This window comes from Amblyraja radiata, chromosome 17 (assembly GCF_010909765.2).
Source record: "Amblyraja radiata isolate CabotCenter1 chromosome 17, sAmbRad1.1.pri, whole genome shotgun sequence".
Classification (NCBI taxonomy): domain Eukaryota; kingdom Metazoa; phylum Chordata; class Chondrichthyes; order Rajiformes; family Rajidae; genus Amblyraja; species Amblyraja radiata.
This window is the reverse complement of record NC_045972.1, coordinates 12,544,732-12,563,326: the sequence shown is the minus strand read 5'-3', so window position 1 is coordinate 12,563,326 and position 18,595 is coordinate 12,544,732. Positions and strand designations below refer to the sequence as shown.

At 37.5% G+C, this 18,595-nt stretch overlaps 1 long non-coding RNA gene across 5 annotated transcripts in view; it reads left to right on the top strand.

Moving 5' to 3' along the window:
* LOC116982496 overlaps positions 1-18,595 on the top strand; it is a 171,291-nt gene that overhangs the window by 51,843 nt on the left and 100,853 nt on the right. The window contains exon 4 of one of the 5 annotated variants that reach the window (XR_004414467.1): positions 17,644-17,923. The exons of the other annotated variants lie outside the window; for them this stretch is intronic. This is a non-coding gene — a long non-coding RNA (uncharacterized LOC116982496). Of the gene's footprint in view, positions 1-17,643; positions 17,924-18,595 lie in introns of those variants that run through there. 5 annotated transcript variants of the gene reach the window in all.

Genomic DNA, 18,595 nt, shown 5'->3' with positions numbered 1-18,595 from the left:
GTCTGAAAATACGCAATAATTATGCGATGTACCTCCACTGTAATGAATGGCATCAAAAACACATAAGACTGATATGAATTAACAATTATTAAAAGTCGAGAGGGAAAAGCAACCAGTTTTGCCAATGGGATTAACATGGATAGGCATAACAGAGTTTTGAATTGAATATTATTGTGGGAGCTCATCAGTATGTATTGATGGCCATAAGTTGGGTGCTAGTAACCTACAGATGGCCTGTATATTGAAATCGTTGTCGTGGTGAAATGCTAACTCCTAAACTATCAATTCTTCCCAATGCTCTGCCAGCAGTTAGATTGCCCCTGAACTGGACAAAGCATGAGAGGTGGGTTGTGCATTCAGTAAATCCTATAAAGTTTCAAATCTGTTTTACCAAAATATATTTGCTGACAAAATGTGAAGGCAGAACTTGGTTACATGTTCTGCAGAATCAACAAATTTCAAATTTTCTGTGACATACCACAATGATGTGGTACGATTATAACATATTCAATAAAGATGCACGAGGAAATCATGATAAAAAAATATATATCCACAATCAGAGCATGACATCTCAGTGTTCATAAGGGAACATATATGATTTAATTTGTGGGGAATCTTTACAGAACTTAATAAAAAATGATAATGATGAAAATAGTCATCATATTGTAAGTGGGTAGAAATGTTATTTGTTCTGTTTTGGCATTTCAGTGTTAGTGTAAAACCTCTGAGTCAACAGTGAGAATTTCTGGCAAGATTATTTGTCACAAGTTTTTAATTTTCAAGTTTATTTATAAAGGTCACCTTCTGATTATGTGGCTTTTATTTGGTTGCTTGCCTTGTATGACCAGTGAACCAATTTCAGATTTTGTTTTTGGAAAAATAGGCATTTAATTTTATTGCTTACATTTTCCACACTACAGCCACATTGATAATTATTATATGTATAATATTTCAAAAGAAGCATCTTGTGAATTTGGAAGCATTTTGCTCATCTTCTGCTGGTCAGAGATTTGTTTGTTTTTAATCAATAATATTGACATTATTGTTACCTGAACCTTAACAAGACATGTAACTAGAATGCATTTTACATATGTTTTGTCTTGCTGAACACTAACTGGTAAAATGTTTTACATTTCATAATCAAATTTATACAGTGGATTGCATGAAAAACAAGAGAATAATTCATATTTCTTTATACCATGTGCATGTCTTGGTTACATGGAAGCTTCATTTTAAAATAGCTTCCTTATAAATCTATATTTTTTCAAATGACTGCAAATGGAAATGCTGGAGGTGCTTGTAAACTTTACAATGGAAACCTACAAGCCTTCATTAAATTAGAAAAAACCATTGTTATCATGCAAATACTCCATTTAATGCCATTGCTGATTATGAAAAGTTAGTTTTCAGATTTCACAATAGAATTTTTTGAATGAGAACAGATCTGTCACATGATGACAGATTTTTGCATACACTATGCTTTGACTTTAAAAAAAAAAATCTGTTGACTCAATTGAAAAGTGACAGGGCAATATTTAACCTGAATAGAGGCAGGTTGACTTCTCTTATTAAAAGTGACAGTTAAGGACATTTCTTTCTTTGTTTTCCTTGATGTACGCAGACAACTGTGGTCTTCTAACTACGGCGTGAGTCTTAACAAACACAAAGTCAGATGACTTTTTAAAACAATTTTATAAACAATCTGTTTTTTGAGTGCCTCGTGCTGGTTTAATGTAATGAGGCGACATTTCCTTTTAAGTATCAAGTTTTTTTCCCCCCTCTGGGTTGGACTTCAGTAGATGAGCTTCAAGAGGCTCGCTAATCTTCCAGAGGTCAGGAGTGACAAGCCCCGAGGTTCTTACTTTTGCATGTCCTATTTTCCACAAGTAATTGTTGACAATCTCATTTCATTCGGAAGCTACCACTTGAATTTCCAAACCTCATTTTCAATCCTTGCTTTTGGAAAAACTGGTCTTCATACAATATATATATATGATATATATCGGTGATGCACCAGTCAGATTCTATGTTTCTATCCCAATTAGTATTCCTTCAGGGAAAATATTGCACCATTTTGTTTGACATCAAAACAAAAAAAAAACAGAAGTGTCTGCGGCAAATTAAAAATAAATTAACCTTCACAAACCATTTCCTTCTGTTTCCTGATTACTTTGTTACCAGGAGGCATTAAGAATAATTTCAGTGGTGGACACTGCCATTCTTCTCTGTAGCAAGGTGAAAATAATTTTATTTTCATCACCTTTTTTCTGTGATGGATTTACTTGAAAAAAAATAATGACAGGCTTCCTCACAGCAGCTGACAATCCTGATGTTGAGAGTGGGCAGACTGAACAGGCCAGAGAGGTACCTCTGTACCTATTATGGCAAAAATCGATACTGCACTATCTAAATTGCACCTCCCATAGGAGCAGATCAAATCCAGGAGGGGGAAGTCATCATTCTCTGTGAAAGCTCCTGCAAATTCAACCAGCACAATTATGAACAGATTTTCAGAAAAAAGAAAACTCATCCACCATAAAATTAATTGTGCACTCAGATGCTGTGAAGTGTGCAACAACACATGTGCCTGATTCCAAGGGAAAAAAACATTTCATGAGCAACTCTAGCCGCAGGTTATTGTATGCCTTGTAAAATCTGCAATGTACAATCCTAAAAACTGTTGTTATGTGCGAATGAAGTAAATTACCAATATTTCTTATAATAGAAAGAATGGGGGAAGAAACCTTGAAATAGTGGTTTTTTATTTATTTTTTGCTGAGTGAGTCTGTAATTATCAACAAAGAGCTGCCTTTGTTCTACTTGGAATAAAACACACAAACACTGGGACACAGACAAACACACACACACACACACACACACACACACACACACACACACACACACACACACACACACACACACACACACACACACACACACACACACACACACACACTGCAGAAAATAAACACCGCGTGAGCATGTTTGAAATTTAAATTGCTTAAGAAAAGATTATGAAAAACTGTGTTGATGATTATTGGCAATGAGTAAAACCCCATCTGACATAACACACTGTGGATCGGAAAGGGGCATCAGACAAGATGTCATCCATCAGGCTGCAACCACCAGCTGGCTATTGCCGATCTGTTTCCGCTTGCAGTAGTTATCCCACTGAAGGAAAATCTCTAAACAAGGCTGTGAATTGGTTTTCATGCTTGCATTGACAGATTGGAAAAGCAGTTTGTTCTACCAAATTTAACAATGATATATCATTATCACAACTTTGGGAGAAATCTATAAAATCAATAAGTTTGTAGCCTAACTAGGATTTGTATTGCTTACATGCTGAGCTTCTGTCAAAGTAAAAGTGTATAGATTGAGTCACAGGCAGATCAATGGCATTTGTGGACACTAAGCTCAATAACAACCCTTCTGAAAAGAAATAGATGTAAAAAGCAAATTTACTAGGAAAAATAGCTAATATCCTTTCTGTTTGTAGCTGAAGCACTTTCCTGCCACGATTGGCGCTGGCAGCTCTAATGCTTGCATCGTATGTGCTTGCCATTCCGAGTGTTACTGCTGTTTTAGATTCTTGCTCCCTGTGTACACTTGAATGCTCCCATTTGCCGGGCTTGTCGGAAACTGGCCAAGAGAAAAAAAAGGGCCTTTATTGTAAATTGAATAAAATCCTCAGCCTCACGAAACTAGGCAGCTTTTATACACTTTGTACTGGCAAGGATTGCTAATGGAGAAAAATAAAGACATGTAATTAAATAGTTTAATGAATTTGTATGTCTTTTGTTTGAGTGTGACGTGGAATGTGTGGGGCTGCAGGGTGACACAAAGAACTTGGCTGGTACTAAGTAACGTAGGAAATTTGTTCTTTGAATGATACCAAAGGTTTTTATACTTCATTATCACAGCATGCGAAATTGCTTGTAGTAAATGATTTGGATTTTTTTCTTGATTAAACAAAAGAAGCATTCAGTCCCCAGATTGTATTTTTCTCTGCAGAAGACAATAAATCAGGTTTTTTTTTTCTGTGGTGCCATGACTCTGAATGCTCAGATGTTAGTGATTTTTTTTTAAAATCTTCCAGTGAATATGTTACTTTCCATTCAAATGATAAATATAGGTAATTTATATATTTTTTATTTTTTAACTGAATTAATTTATTTCAGCATCTTGCCGTTCGTTTTCTGGTAGCTCAAAGTCTTTCAGTCAGTGGGCTATTTAAAAAAAAATTCATGCGTGAGATTTCAAATGATCAGGTGAATTGAACTCAGTGCATTTTTGAGTGCGTTTGCACCTTGTGAAGTCGTTCAGTTTGGTCCCTTACATTTTCCTTGCCGACCTTTCCACTTAACTGCTTGAGGTTTCTTAAGTTGCACACTTCTACCCAAGTCCCTAATTACTGTGTTACCTAACTTGCATCTAACATGGTTTAACTCCAGCATCAGGTATAATAAAAAAAAAACACAAATCGTCCCAGTGAAATTGGAAGAGCATCATTTTCTAACTACTGGTTTTAATTAAACTGATAATGTAGAAAAAAAAACTTGTTATTGAAACTCTCATACAGCACCCAGGTAAGGCGATGGTTCCTTATTCAATTAAGTTGTAGCAATAAGAAACGGATTCATTTTGTATCTTCAAGGAGATTAGGAATGAGTCATTCCTTACTAGTCCAACAACCTGTTATGCTATTCCATGGTAAGAGGTGCAGCAGCATGGTAATTAAATTACTCGGCCAGTATCCAGAGGCCTGGACCATTGATCCGCAAACGAGAGTTCGAGTCACACCGTGTCACTTGGGGAATTTCAGTTCAAGTAACTGAATAAACCTGGAATAAAAAGGCTGGAATCAGTAACAGTATGCCTGCCTGGAGGAACTCAATGGATCAGACAGCATCTGTGGACAAACGATGTTCGGGTCAAGGCCCTTCCTCAGACTGATAGAGGTTAGGGAGGAGTGGGGGAGAAAGCTTGAAAAGAGGTGGGGGCAGGACAAAAACTGGCAAGTGACAGGTGGGTACAATTGAGATGACTGTTGTGAGACTCATCTTGCTCACTAAGGTCCAGCAGAACACGCAATCTGTAATCCTTACCCAGTATGGCCTATCTGTAACCCCCAAACCCTTAATTCAGGGGCAATTATGGACGGGTAATAAATCTTATTCTTGTCAGTTATATCATATCACATTGAATAAATAAAATAAAGCATAAACTGGATAACCTAGCTGGATAATGAATGGTTCTATCTTGTCCTGTGCTGCGGGATTGTTATCAGTAGCAAAGGTGAATGATTTTCACTGATAGCACTTACATCAGGTCATCTTTTGAATTAAGCTCAGAGCCCACCTACACATATAGGCAATATGATTTAGCCTTGTTGATGTGTAAAGATATTCCCACTGCATCAGGTAAGATCTGCCGCTTACATGGATTTTTTCTTGGGCAACAGGAAGAATATAAATATGTAGCATAGAATAAAGGCCAGGCACCTTTGCCATCCACAACCTTTTCTTTTCATGATGAGACCTTTTTAATCTTTTTTTCACTCCAAACTCATACCCTTCTATCCATTAATAAATCACGAATTGATCCAATTCCCCTGTGAATGGTTCAATGAGGTCAGTATTTACTGCCGTAGGTGGCAGTCTATTTCATAAGGCAATGATTCTAATCGACGTTATTTCAGATGCTAAGTCACAATGCGGTATTCAAACTTTTATTTGATATTCCCTGATTTTGTTGTTTGCATTCCCTTAAGAAAGCACACCTTGCATTCACTGTATTTTTCTAGCAGTTTGATTGCAATTAGATAAACATTTTAAAGGCACTTATTTCACAAGGTTTAATTTACTTAATGCCTCTCCAAGGGTAGAATCTTGCCAGTGCAAAACAAGCTGTATCAAAATGGCTGCCTGCAACGCACTCAATCCATCGACAGACATTGAGAGATATTAACAAACATCGATACATGTTACAGTTGAGATAATAGACACAAAATGCTGGGGTAACTCAGCGGGCCAGGCAACATCTCTGGAGAGAAGGAATGGGTGATGTTTCGGGTCGAGACCCTTCTTCAGACTGATGTCAGGGGAGTGGGCGGTACAGAGATAAAATGTAGTCAATGACAGTAAGACTGGTCGGAGAACTGGGAAGGGGGAGGGGATGGAGAGAGAGGGAAAGCAAGGGCTACTTGAAGTTAGAGATGTCAATGTTCATACCACTGCCCAAGTGAAATATGAGGTGCTGCTCCTCCAATTTGCTCTGGGCCTCACTCTGACAATGGATGAGAGGCCCAGGACAGAAAGGTCAGTGTGGGAGTGGGAGGGGGAGTTAAAATGTTGAGCAACCAGGAGATCAGGTAGGTTTAGGCGGACTGAACGGATGGTGTTCAGCGAAACGATCGCCGAGCCTGCGCTTGGTTGCAGTTGATATGATTGGATATTGGGAGGGGAACATGTAGATATCAGTTACTTATGTGCCATTTTAGTATGAGCAGCAAATATGAAGTTTACCCCAGAGCCATGTAGTTTTTTCCACTACCTGCGTATCTTGCACATTTTGACCACACCAGCACAGAGCATCCACTGGAGCTTTATCGGGCAATAAAATAGTATGGATCTGTCACTGTGTTGAACTGACCCTTATCAAAGTCAGTGTTAACATTCTGGGTGATTTTGGTAAGTAATCTCCCCACATCATCTCAGCTCAAAAACGTAAGTCTGACCATCTTTGGAGGAGTTCTTTTGAATATGCCTATTATACACATGAGAGCATATTCATTTGCCTTCAACATAACTATTAGGAAGCGAGTGTGCTCTACTGCACTCTATATCACGTATGGAAGCTTCCATCCATTGATGAAACATTCATTGGACAGTACTGCCAGCATTTATTGCCCATCCCAAGTTTCAGAAGATTCAAGTAAGGGGCCTTTTTGATTTACCATACTCTATACAATGAAATTATTCACAGGATGACTGGCCATTCATGGAGCATAGAACAGGACAGCACAGGAACTGGTCCTGCAACCTACAATGTCTGTGCTGAAGATGATGCCACTATAAACTAACCTCAACTGCCAACGCATATTCTATTTACCTCCATTCCCCACATATTCAAGTGCCCATCCAATAGCCTCTGAAATGCCCCATCTTATGTGCCTCCACTACCACTGCTGGTAGCACATTCCAGGCACTCCCTATGCTATGTGTAAAAACCTTGCCCTGCACATATTTAAACTTTGCCCCTCTCACCTTAAAACTATGCCCTCTTTGACATTTCCACTCTGGGAAAAAGGTTCTGACTATCTCCCCCATCTAAGTGTCCTATAGTTGTATGTGCTTCCATTAGATCCCCCTCAACTCCCTGTATTCCAGAGAAATTCATCCAAGTTTGCAAAACCTCCCTTTGTAGCCGACACCTCCTAATCCAGGCAGCATTCTATTAGAGTCTGAAGAAGGATCTCAACCTGAAACCCCATTCCTTCTGAGTTATTCCAGCATTTTGTGTCTATCTTCAGCATTCTAGTAAACCTCCTCTGCTCCTTCTCCAATGCCTCCACATCCTTCATGAAATGCGACGACCAGAATTGCACACAATATTCCAAACACAGCCTAACTAATATCTTAAGGAACCGCAACATGAATTCCTGACTCGTACTCAGTGCCCCAACCAATGAAGGCAAACTCTACATATTCCTTCCTTCTACTTGTGTTACCTGATAGATCAGCCATGATTGAATGGCGGAATAGACTTGATGGGCCGAATAGCCTTATTATGGTCCTAGAACATATAAACTTACCACCTTTTGGGATCTTTGGGCCTAGATCCCAAGAGCCCTCTGCACATCAATGCAGTTAAGGGTTTTGCCATTAATTCCCCTTCCATTCCACCTTGCAAAGTCTAACACCTCACACTTGCTCACATTTAACTCCATCTGCCATTTCTCTGCCAATATCTGTGATTGCTCCATGCCCCTCTGTATAGTTTGACAGCCACTGTCCACAATTCCCGGCAATCTTACCAAATTACTAACTGACCCTATATATTTACATCCATGTCATTTACATTCCTTTTTGGATCTAACTGAATGATTTGTTTTCTGGTTCCACCATGCTGAACGATGGGAGCAGGGGGGTTGATATGAACAACGTCACCTGTAAGACCCCATCCAAGTCACAGTCCATCTTAATTTTGAAACACTGTATCATTTCTTCACTCTCATTGAGTGAAAGTTTTGGAACTCTCCATCCAACAGCTTCGTGTGAGTAAAGGGACTGTCCCACTGCGGCGACCTAATTGGTGAGATTAGAAGAGTTTAGGAGAGTTTGAAAAAATGTCATGTTGAAGACCTCCTTCAACCTCCTTTGACTATGTTGAAGACTAGCTTCGACTAGCTTCAGAGAAATTGGACACTAAATAGTGGAGAGTGAAGACGACCTCCTTCGACCTCCTTCGACCTCCCTTCGACTATGTTGTAGACTGTGTATGACTACCTTCGACTACCTTCGATTACCTATGACTGCCCTCGATTACCTACGAATAACATGCCGATCTACTATGACCTACTTTGACTAAACCTACGAGTAAAAAAAGTATCGATTTTTTTACATGGCGACCTTTATATACTTGCCGGCATTTTTCAACATGTTGAAAAATACGCTGCGACCAAGCTGAGGCCTCGAGTATGCGGGGACTACTCTCGAGCATGAATGAGAGTCACAAAGACCTCCTAGGACCTCATGGTCGACCATGCTGCGAGCATGAGTCGAGGGCAAACTCGCCAGAACTCGCGGATTAGGTCATCACAATGGGACAGCCTCTTAACTTCACCTAAAGAAAGCAGTAATTCATGCAGAGAATCCAACAGCACCTTCTTATGGAAAATTAAGGAAGAGTGATAAATGTTGGTTTTCCCAATTAAAAAATATATAGTTCAGGCGAGGTAAAGTTGCCAAAGGTCCTTCTCTGAAAGGATATTAGTGAATCAGAGTATTGGGATGAAGCATTATTGGTAATATTTCAGATTTATTTAGTTACCTGAATACGAATTCCCCAGCTCCTATGGATCAGTCTCTGGATCTTTAATTCAGGTTGGAATAATATATCCTGCACAAAACTGGTGCTGCTTTGAACTATAAGTAATGCTAGTAATGCTCTCTGTGGATTTGGACTGATATGAACAATGCTGCAAAATGAGCAATTGGTAGCTGGGAAACTGAGAAGAAACACTTACTGTGCTAATGTTCAAACAAGAAGTGTTCCCAAACTCAGTTGGTATTAATGAACAGTGTTACGATGGCACCTTCGACTATGCAGATCTCCCTCAGTACTGCACTCGATCATCAGTAAGGATATTTGTACTCAACTCTGTAATGGTATGGGTCAAGCAATGGTTCAATGTTGAGCAGGTCTGTAAAGTATCAGATTAAATCAAATGTGATTTACAATAACACTGGCACACTTTTATCTGCCAAACATAATTTATAAATTGAATTTCTAGCAACTATTTCTTTAAGTCTACGGTCTCTTGGTAGTTTTATTTTTGTGTGGAAAAGTTATTTTGTTAAGAAACATTTTGCTACCTTCTGCAAGATATAAGTTTAAAGTATCAATTTCTGACCAAAACCTATAGAAGGGGTTGAACAAATGTTCAGTTCCAAAAAGAAGGTGAACATGGCAACATGTAAAGATTTAATGTGAAATCTATTTCAAATTAGACTTTTAGTTTAGTTTAGTTTAGTTGAGAGATACAGCGTGGAAACAGGCCCTTCGGCTGCACCAACCAGCGATCAATTTACAGAAGCTGATTAACTTACAAACCCGTTTAAGAAGGAACTGCAGATGCTGGAAAATCGAAGGTAGACAAAAATGCTCGAGAAACTCAGCAGGTGAGGCAGCATCTGTGGAGCGAAGGAAATAGGCGATGTTTCCGGTCGAGACCCTTCTTCAGACAAACCTGACTTACAAACTTACAAACCTGAACGTCTTTCGAGTGTTGGAGGAAACTGGAGCAACCAATGTGTTCACATGGCGATCATGCAAACACCATACAGGCAGCACCCATAGTCAGGATCTCTCATGCTGTAAGGCAGCAACTGTGCCGCTGTACAACTGTGCCACCCTAAAATGTTTTACTTAAAAAATGTTCATATTCAGAAAAATTGTGTTATGTAAAACAAATAATGATGCTATATTATGTAACAATTATGTTATGTAATACAAATAATGATGGTGAATACCTGTGTAACTAATTGATGATCAGCAGTCAGCTTTCAACTGGAGGGCTGTGGAGAAAACAATTACACATTTGTTTGTGATTCCAGAATTTATTTAACAAGAATAAGATGATTTCATTATTTTTTCCAAATAGAAGTGCAATTTATCTGCACAACTTGTGCCAGATAAATAATACTTATATTTGGAAAATATTGGTTCTGTACATTTTGTTCCTAAAAAAAATCAAAATAGCAATGGGTTCTTGATGTTATGAAGCAGTTTATGGTTAATGTAGAATATTTGGCAGCGCAAGTCTACCTCCTACCGAGTAGCATTGAAACACCAATGGCTGGCCTTATTGATTATTGTTGGCCACAGTGAACATCACCTTTGCTACTTAAGTGGACAGAAAACCCACATTGACCAATAATTGTTGGAGATAGACACAAAATGCTGGAGTAGCTCAGCGGGACAGACAGTATTTCTGGAGAGAAGGAATGGGTAACGTTTCGAGTTGAGACCCTTCTTCAGACTTTGTTGGAGGTTGTACCAGCTGGCTCTTGGGGACTGCTGAACCAGAAGGGGGATCAAGTCAAGTCTAGAGGCAAGAGAGTTTATTGTCATGTGTCCCAGATAGAACAATGAAATTCTTGCTTGCTGCAGCACGACAGAATATTTTAGGCATAAATACAGATCAGATCAGATCAGTGTGTATATATATATACACACATTAATACACAGATAAGGTGCAATAGGCAGTTAATTATGATGTGTCAATTATGCCTGTTGGACTGATTCTTTTTTTTTAATCAATTTTAATCAATTTGATTTTTTTTAATTGTATTTTTATTAGAAGTACAGTAAATTACAATAATACACATCCGATATATCTTATTACATTTTGTTGTACCACTTCGTTTTTCGAGCTTTAAAAAAGATAGAAATAAAAGAAGTAAGGAAAGTGAGCAAGAATCGTGAAGGTGCAGGAAAGTGTTGGGAAAAGAAAGCCCCTTAGGGAAGAAGTGAGAGAAGGAAGTAAAGAAAGGAAATAAGACCCTAGAAAGAAAAGAAAAAAAAAGGAAAAACAATCGCTCTATTGTAACACAAAACTCGCAAAAAAGAATGTACCAACCGTGTTTTAAATTTTTTTTAATTTTATACCCCCCGTTACCAGATCCTGGTACCATTTATATTTTAAATTACTATTGCACCTTATGCTTGTAATAATTCCATAAATGCAGACCACGTCTTTTGGAAGTGGTCTGCTTTGCCTGCTAGGAGGAGTCTCATCTCTTCCAAGTGTAGTGTATCGAACATGTTTGAAATCCACATTTTTATTGTTGGTATTGGAGCATTTTTCCAAAATTTGAGTATAAGCTTTTTTCCCATTATTAGCCCGTAGTTAAGTAAGTTCTTTTGAAACACGTTTAATTCGGGGTTACCTTCCGATATTCCAAAAATGATCCATTCTGCTTTTGGTACAAGTTTTATTTTAAATAATTTTGTGAAGATTTCAAATATTTCGTTCCAGAATTTTTGGATTTTTATACAAAAAACAAAAGAGTGCGCTATAGTAGCTTCTTGTGACTGACATTTATCACAAATGGGTGAGACATTGGGGAAAAGTTTATTTATTTTAGTTTTTGAATAATATAGTCTATGTAATGTTTTATATTGAATTAGAGTATGTCGTACGTTGATCGAGCATTTATGCACATATAGTAAGTGTTTATCCCAGCTCTCTTTTGAAATTTTTATAGCTAGTTCTTGTTCCCAGTCTCTTCTAATACCATCGGTTGTAGGTATTTCTATATTTAAAATAATGTTGTATAAGTATGATATTAGATTTGCTGATTCAGCCTTTGTCTTCATGGCTTCATCCAATAAGTCTGGGGACATGTTATGATAGTCTTTTGTGTATTTTTTCAGATAGTCACGGATTTGAAGATATTTAAAATATTGATTATTTTTCAAATTATATTTCAGTTGTAATTGTTGAAATGATAATAATTTTCCTAATTCATACAAGTCTCCGAGCGTTTTGATTCCCATTCTTTCCCATTGTGTAAATGATTTATCTATAATTGAAGGTTTAAACGACGGGTTATTGACTATTGGCATTAAAAGAGATAGATTTCTTAATTTTAGATTCTGTTTTATTTGTTTCCAAGTTCTAATTGTGCTATGTATCATTGGATTTTTATTATAATTTTTGTTATTCAGATTCACTGGTGAGAGGAGAGTCGCTCCTGTATTACACGGAGAGCAGTCCTCTCTCTCCATTACAATCCAGTCCACCTGCTGGGCAGAGTTGTCCAGCAGGTGAATCATATTTTTAATATTTACTGCCCAATTATAGTACATAAAGTTAGGGAGCGCTAGACCACCCATCTCTTTTGGTTTACTAAGGTGTGCTCTTTGTATTCTGTGGGATTTATAATCCCATATAAAATTTGTAATGTCTGAGTCTAGTTTTTTGAAAAACTTTTTTGGAAGATATATTGGAATTGATTGAAATAAATATAGGTTGTGGTAAAAAGATCATTTTTATAGTATTTATTCGACCTATTAAAGACATCGGGAGCGTTTTCCAGAATTTGATTAGATTATTTAGTTTCTTAAGTAAGGGGCTATAATTGGCGTTAAACATAGCGTGATAGTTTCTAGTGATTTCAATTCCTAAATATTTCAATTTTTCTGTGGCTATTTTAAAGGGGAATTTCAAGAGATGTGTTGAGTCTTTCGGTTTTATCGACATAATTTCACTTTTGTTCCAGTTTATTCTGTATCCTGAGAAAGATCCAAAGTCCTCAATTAGGTTTAATATGTTTGGTATACTGATTTGGGGTTTTGTGTTATACAGTAATACATCGTCTGCGTATAAGGATATTTTGTTATTTGAATATTTTGTATTATAACCGTAAATATCCGGGTGTGTTCTAATTTTTTCAGCTAAAGGTTCAATTACCAGAGCGAATAACAGCGGTGATAATGAACATCCTTGTCTATTGCCCCTTGTTAATTGGAATTTCGTAGATAGTATAATATTAGTTAATATTCTAGCCGTGGGTTTGTTATATAATAATTTTATCCATGCGATGAAGTTCTCTCCCATTTGAAATTTTTGCATTACTTTAATCATATAATCCCATACTACTTGATCAAACGCTTTTTCTGCATCCAAAGAAATGATAGATAACTCTTGTTCTTGAGGTTTGTGAGAGTGCATTATGTTAAGCAGACGTCTCAGGTTATTAAATGAATGTCCCTTAGGTATAAATCCCGTTTGATCCTCATTTATTAATTTACTAACATATTGACTTAGTCTTCTAGCTAGTGTTTTCGCTAATATTTTTTGATCCGTATTTAACAAAGCAATAGCTCTATATGAGCCTGGTTCTTCTATATCTTTATCTTTTTTAAGTATTAATGTGATCGTTGATTCTGCTAGTGTTTCAGGTAAGATTTGTCCTTTAAAAGCGTATGTATACATTTTCTGTAGACGTGGTGTAACTATGTCGTAAAAACATTTATAAAATTCATTACTGAATCCGTCTGATCCTGTGTTTTTCCATTCTTAAGTGTGTTTATTGTGTCTTCTATTTCCTTAGATGTAATTTGTGCTCCCAGTTCCTCTTGTTCCTTCAGTTCTAGTTTTGGAAGGTTACAATTGTCAAAAAATTCTGAAACTTTATTATTGTCTATCAGCGTTTTTGATGTGTATAAATTCTTGTAAAATTGAGCAAATCTTTTATTGATATCATTAGGTAGTGTTAATAATTCCCCTCTATCTGATTTAATCTTTAAAATTGCATGATCTTTTTCCCGTTTTTTCAGTTGGCGTGCTAAAAGTTTATGGGGTTTATCCCCAAATTCGAAATGTTCTTGTTTTGTTATTTGGAATAATCTTATAACCTTCTCTGATAATAATTTATTTAGCTTAAATTTCAGTATTAAAATTTTATTATGTTTATCCATAGTTGGATCTTTAGCATTATCTATATCTAGTTGTCTGATTTGTTCTTCTAATTGTCTTTGTTCATTCTTATTCTTTTTGTTTTGAAAAGCTTGATACGAGATAATGACTCCTCTAATAAATGCTTTGAAGGATTCCCATAATAAAGTGGGCGATATATCTGGTGTATCGTTTGTCTCAAAAAATAGGTCCATCTGTTTTCTTAGATATATACTCCCTTGTGGATCTTTCAAAATTTGCGAGTTAAACCTCCAGAACGATTTGTTCGTAGACATTCCTTCTAATTTTAGAACGAAAGTTAGCGGGGAGTGATCTGAAATCGTATTGGTGTGATATTTAGGGTTCATAGTATAAGGGATTAGTTTTGTATCCACTAGGAAGTAGTCTATATGTGAGTATGTTTTGTGTACCATTGAATAAAACGAGTATTCCCTTCCAGTCGGATGCGCGATCCTCCAGACGTCTGCTATATTTGTATTTTTTATATATGTATTTAAGAGTTCACTAGTTTTAGATTTCATATTACCTCTTTGTTTTTGCATCGATTTATCTAAGTACGGATCTAAAGCACAGTTGAAGTCTCCTCCAATTATAACATTTTGGTAGTTAAATTCTGCGATTGTATTCAGGATTTTATTAAAAAATTGAGGATTATCAAAATTGGGCGCATATATGTTTACCAAGGTGATTGGCGTAGCATGGATCTCTCCTGTAACTATATGATATCTCCCTTCCTTATCTGATATAATGTTCTTTGATTTGAATGGTATTCCTTTGCGAATAATGATTGCGGTGCCTCTGGATTTCGAAGTATATGAGGAGTGAAATGTTTGGCCTATCCAATTCACCCGCAATCTCATCTGATCTTGATGTTTAAGGTGCGTTTCTTGTAGAAAAGTAATGTCCGTGTTATATGATTTCAACTGAGCTAATATTTTGCCCCTGTTAATTGGTTCATTAATATCCCTTATATTCCAGCTACACAGTGTGATTCCTCCCATTTTCTTTTGTTTATCATCTTGTATTTTCTCTGATTTTAGTACCCTTATTTATTACGGTGCATTCATACCTCAGGACTCTGGATATTTGGGGGGCGTTTATATTACTAACTTCCTTGGTAGATCCCTTTTGCGATTTTCCTTGAAAAAAACCCACATAGTAATGACATATTGTGATAAAAAAAAAAATGGAACAAGTAAAATTACAGTGTCTGAAGTATTCGACACTGTAGCGCGTGTCCCACGCGTCTGTGGGATTCGACATCTATTCGACTTCCGAAGTTGATGTTGCACAATTAGCTCCGCTCCTTTTATTACTCCTATACCTTCCCCACACAAACTACATAATACTTAAACATTCAGTATTATCTACTTTAATTCTAAAATTTGTTATCTCTATATACGCGCTAGTCAGTCTTTTTAGCACATTATTACATTTTGCTCATTATATAGTTCAGGTTAATTTCCATTTATATTTCTATATTAGTATTGTTAATTATTGTTAATTCTCTAAATTTTGTAAAGCTGTTTTAAGATCTTAAACCGCCATTTGTCCTTGTGATGTTTTCCACATTCGGCTCTGCTGTTCGTCTCTGCGTTGCTTATCAGTCTTTCCTTCATTTTGAACAAAGAATGTCCTTGAGTTGAATTCCAAAGCGTCCAAAGGAGATAAGGTGTCTAGACCGGCGCACGTGGAAATGCTCTTCCATTTTAAACTTTTAGAGAATAGTGTTTCTTCCCTTATCTTCAGGTGTTCTCTGTGAAGTAATAAAAGGAAAGAAATTGTCCATATCGTCCCGCTGCCTTGATTAATCTTCTGTTTCTGCCACAATCTCTTGGGCATATTTATAAGATGCGTCCGAATTAGTGAAAGTTTTCTCTTTTCCCTTGAAAGTAATGCGCATCCTGGCCGGATAAAAAACGCTACATCTGACATCTTTAACTCCATGGAGAATCTGTCTTGTCTGTGCGAACTTTCTTCTCTTTTGCACGATCTCATAGGGATAATCCCGGAGGAGTTTGATAGTGTCGTTTCCAAAGGTCATCTTCACTCCATATTTGATTTTTTTCATCAGCTCTTCCAGTGCTGAAATGTCCCGAAGTTTGACTATGATCTGTCGTGGGTGAACTGGATCTGCTTGTGATCTTGGCTTAAATCTAGGTATTCGATGTGCCACTTCAATTTCCGGTTCCACAGGTAAATTGAGTACCTTTTTGATTAAGTTGGCAGTGAACTCACGGGCGTTATTTCCCTCTGCTCCTTCAGTTACTCCCAGTATTCGTAAATTTTGGCGCCTTGAGCGAGCTTCGAGATCAAGACATTTATCTGAGACTTTCGCCAGTTGACTCTTGAGGCTGTCTAGTTCTAGCTTCATTCCCTGCATATCTTCAGCCATTTGATCAACAACTGTTTCAATGTCTTTCATTGCAGTTACTTGTGAAGAAACAATTACATGCACAGCCTCAAACTTCTTCTTAGATTCTTCTTCCCCTTTATTAATTCTCCCCATTAGCTCTTCATGCACATCCTCAATTCGTTTTTGTATAATGCCAATGCAGTCAATAACTTTTTGATTACCAGCATTAATGTTCGACATATTTTCCATCAATTTAACATTAATATTTTCCATCATTTTTGAGTTTCCAGCCTCAATATCCTTTCTCAGTTCTCTTACCGAGTTCTTTATCTACCCCATTTCATTTTTCTCCTTAGTAGCCATCTCAGTCTTTGCCCTTGTAGCCATTCCAGAATCCACTTCAGAGGTCTGTTCTTCAGTTTTCTGTGTTTTCAGCAGTTTTGAGATTGTTCTCTGAGGGCTCTGAGCTGGACCGTTTTTTCATTTAAAATCCTTTATCCTCCGTTTTAAATTGCAGCGCTTACTGATGACGTCATCAGCGCGACGTCCCGGGGCTCCGGTGAGTTTTTGAATCGGTCCCGACCTCCAGACCCGATTTTAACGCGAAAAATCGCGATTTTACAGCAGCAGAGCTAAAAGTTGCGACTGCTAGTCCAGCATGGCGCCACCGGAAGTCTGTTGGACTGATTCTAATTGTCCATATGGAAACAAGTGCTCAGATTGGGGACACCAATCTAACTGCATCAGTTAGTTCACTGAAAACGTCTCGAGCAAAACCGCCAGCAGATGTGATTGGAATGGCTTAATAAAAAATATATACTTAAAAGTTAATTCATTTGTAATCAGAAGAGGTATATACTCAGTTAATGTCTGGGATAGGCTAGGTTGTCGATGGCTTAGTACTATTAGCACCGGGATACAAAGATGGCCAGATGGGCCGACCCATCTGAATGATGGCAACAAAAATGGTGGTGCCCGCATGTGTAATATATGCAAAACGAATTTCACTGTGCATTTGCATATGTGACAAATAAAACAATATTGACTATTGACTATTATTAATTTATTATTCTTCCAGTTTGTTTTCCGGCAGAGTGGGGAATGCGCCATTTCATGTATTGCTGTGATCCAAAGAAGAATGCAGATGCTGGACAAGTGGGAAACGTCCACTTAGAAAACTATAGAAAAACAACCATGAAGGATGATAAGTTCCTTCAGGATGAAAATCTCTCAAATGCTGAGCATGTTTAACAGCAACCATTGGAATCTTCTATGTTTAAGAGCTAACTGTATTTAATGACACTGAGATTTTGTCAACTCTCGATAAATAAAGATGTACCTTAGTCCCTTGGATCTGACATCAATTTCTTTAGATGCCATTTATTTTAGATTGTCTCTCAGTGGGTATTTACTTCATAAGAAGCAGTGTGCCTGCTGGCATTTTAAGTAGTCGTATGGGAATTCAATACCTTGTGGAGGAATAATGACTATAAGCTAGTCAGTGAGACTAAGTGAACTTGCACTGGTGCAAAAGAGGGTGTTTCCCTTGTTAGGATTGTGGTTGAAGAATTGCTGAATGACTGCTCTGAAGACTCTGTGAGCACATAAACTGTCCAATTCATTACCAACCATAACAACTAAGAGGATAGCCAACCCAAATGCTTACTTTCCCCTGTTAGTTATCTCAGTCCAAATATTGGAGGAGTTCTATCGTTTATCTCACTGTCCTACAGCTAAAAGATGAGCGAAAATTAGCCAGAGTTTTAATGCTACAATATTGCCTGGCCACCCTAGATGTCTCTCCAAATCTGCTTCCAGTAACAGTTGTGGGAGAATTGAATTGGAATAGTCTTAAAACAGGTGCAATTGGCAATCCTCTTCAGAGATATCGCAGTGGATGTTGGTGTTAAGAAGGAGGAAGAGACTGAACATTAGAAGATGGGGGGGGGGGGGGGCAGTCTTCCTTCCGCTCCCCCACCCTCACATCAGTCTAAAGAAGGGTTTAGACCCGAAACGTTGCCTATTTCCTT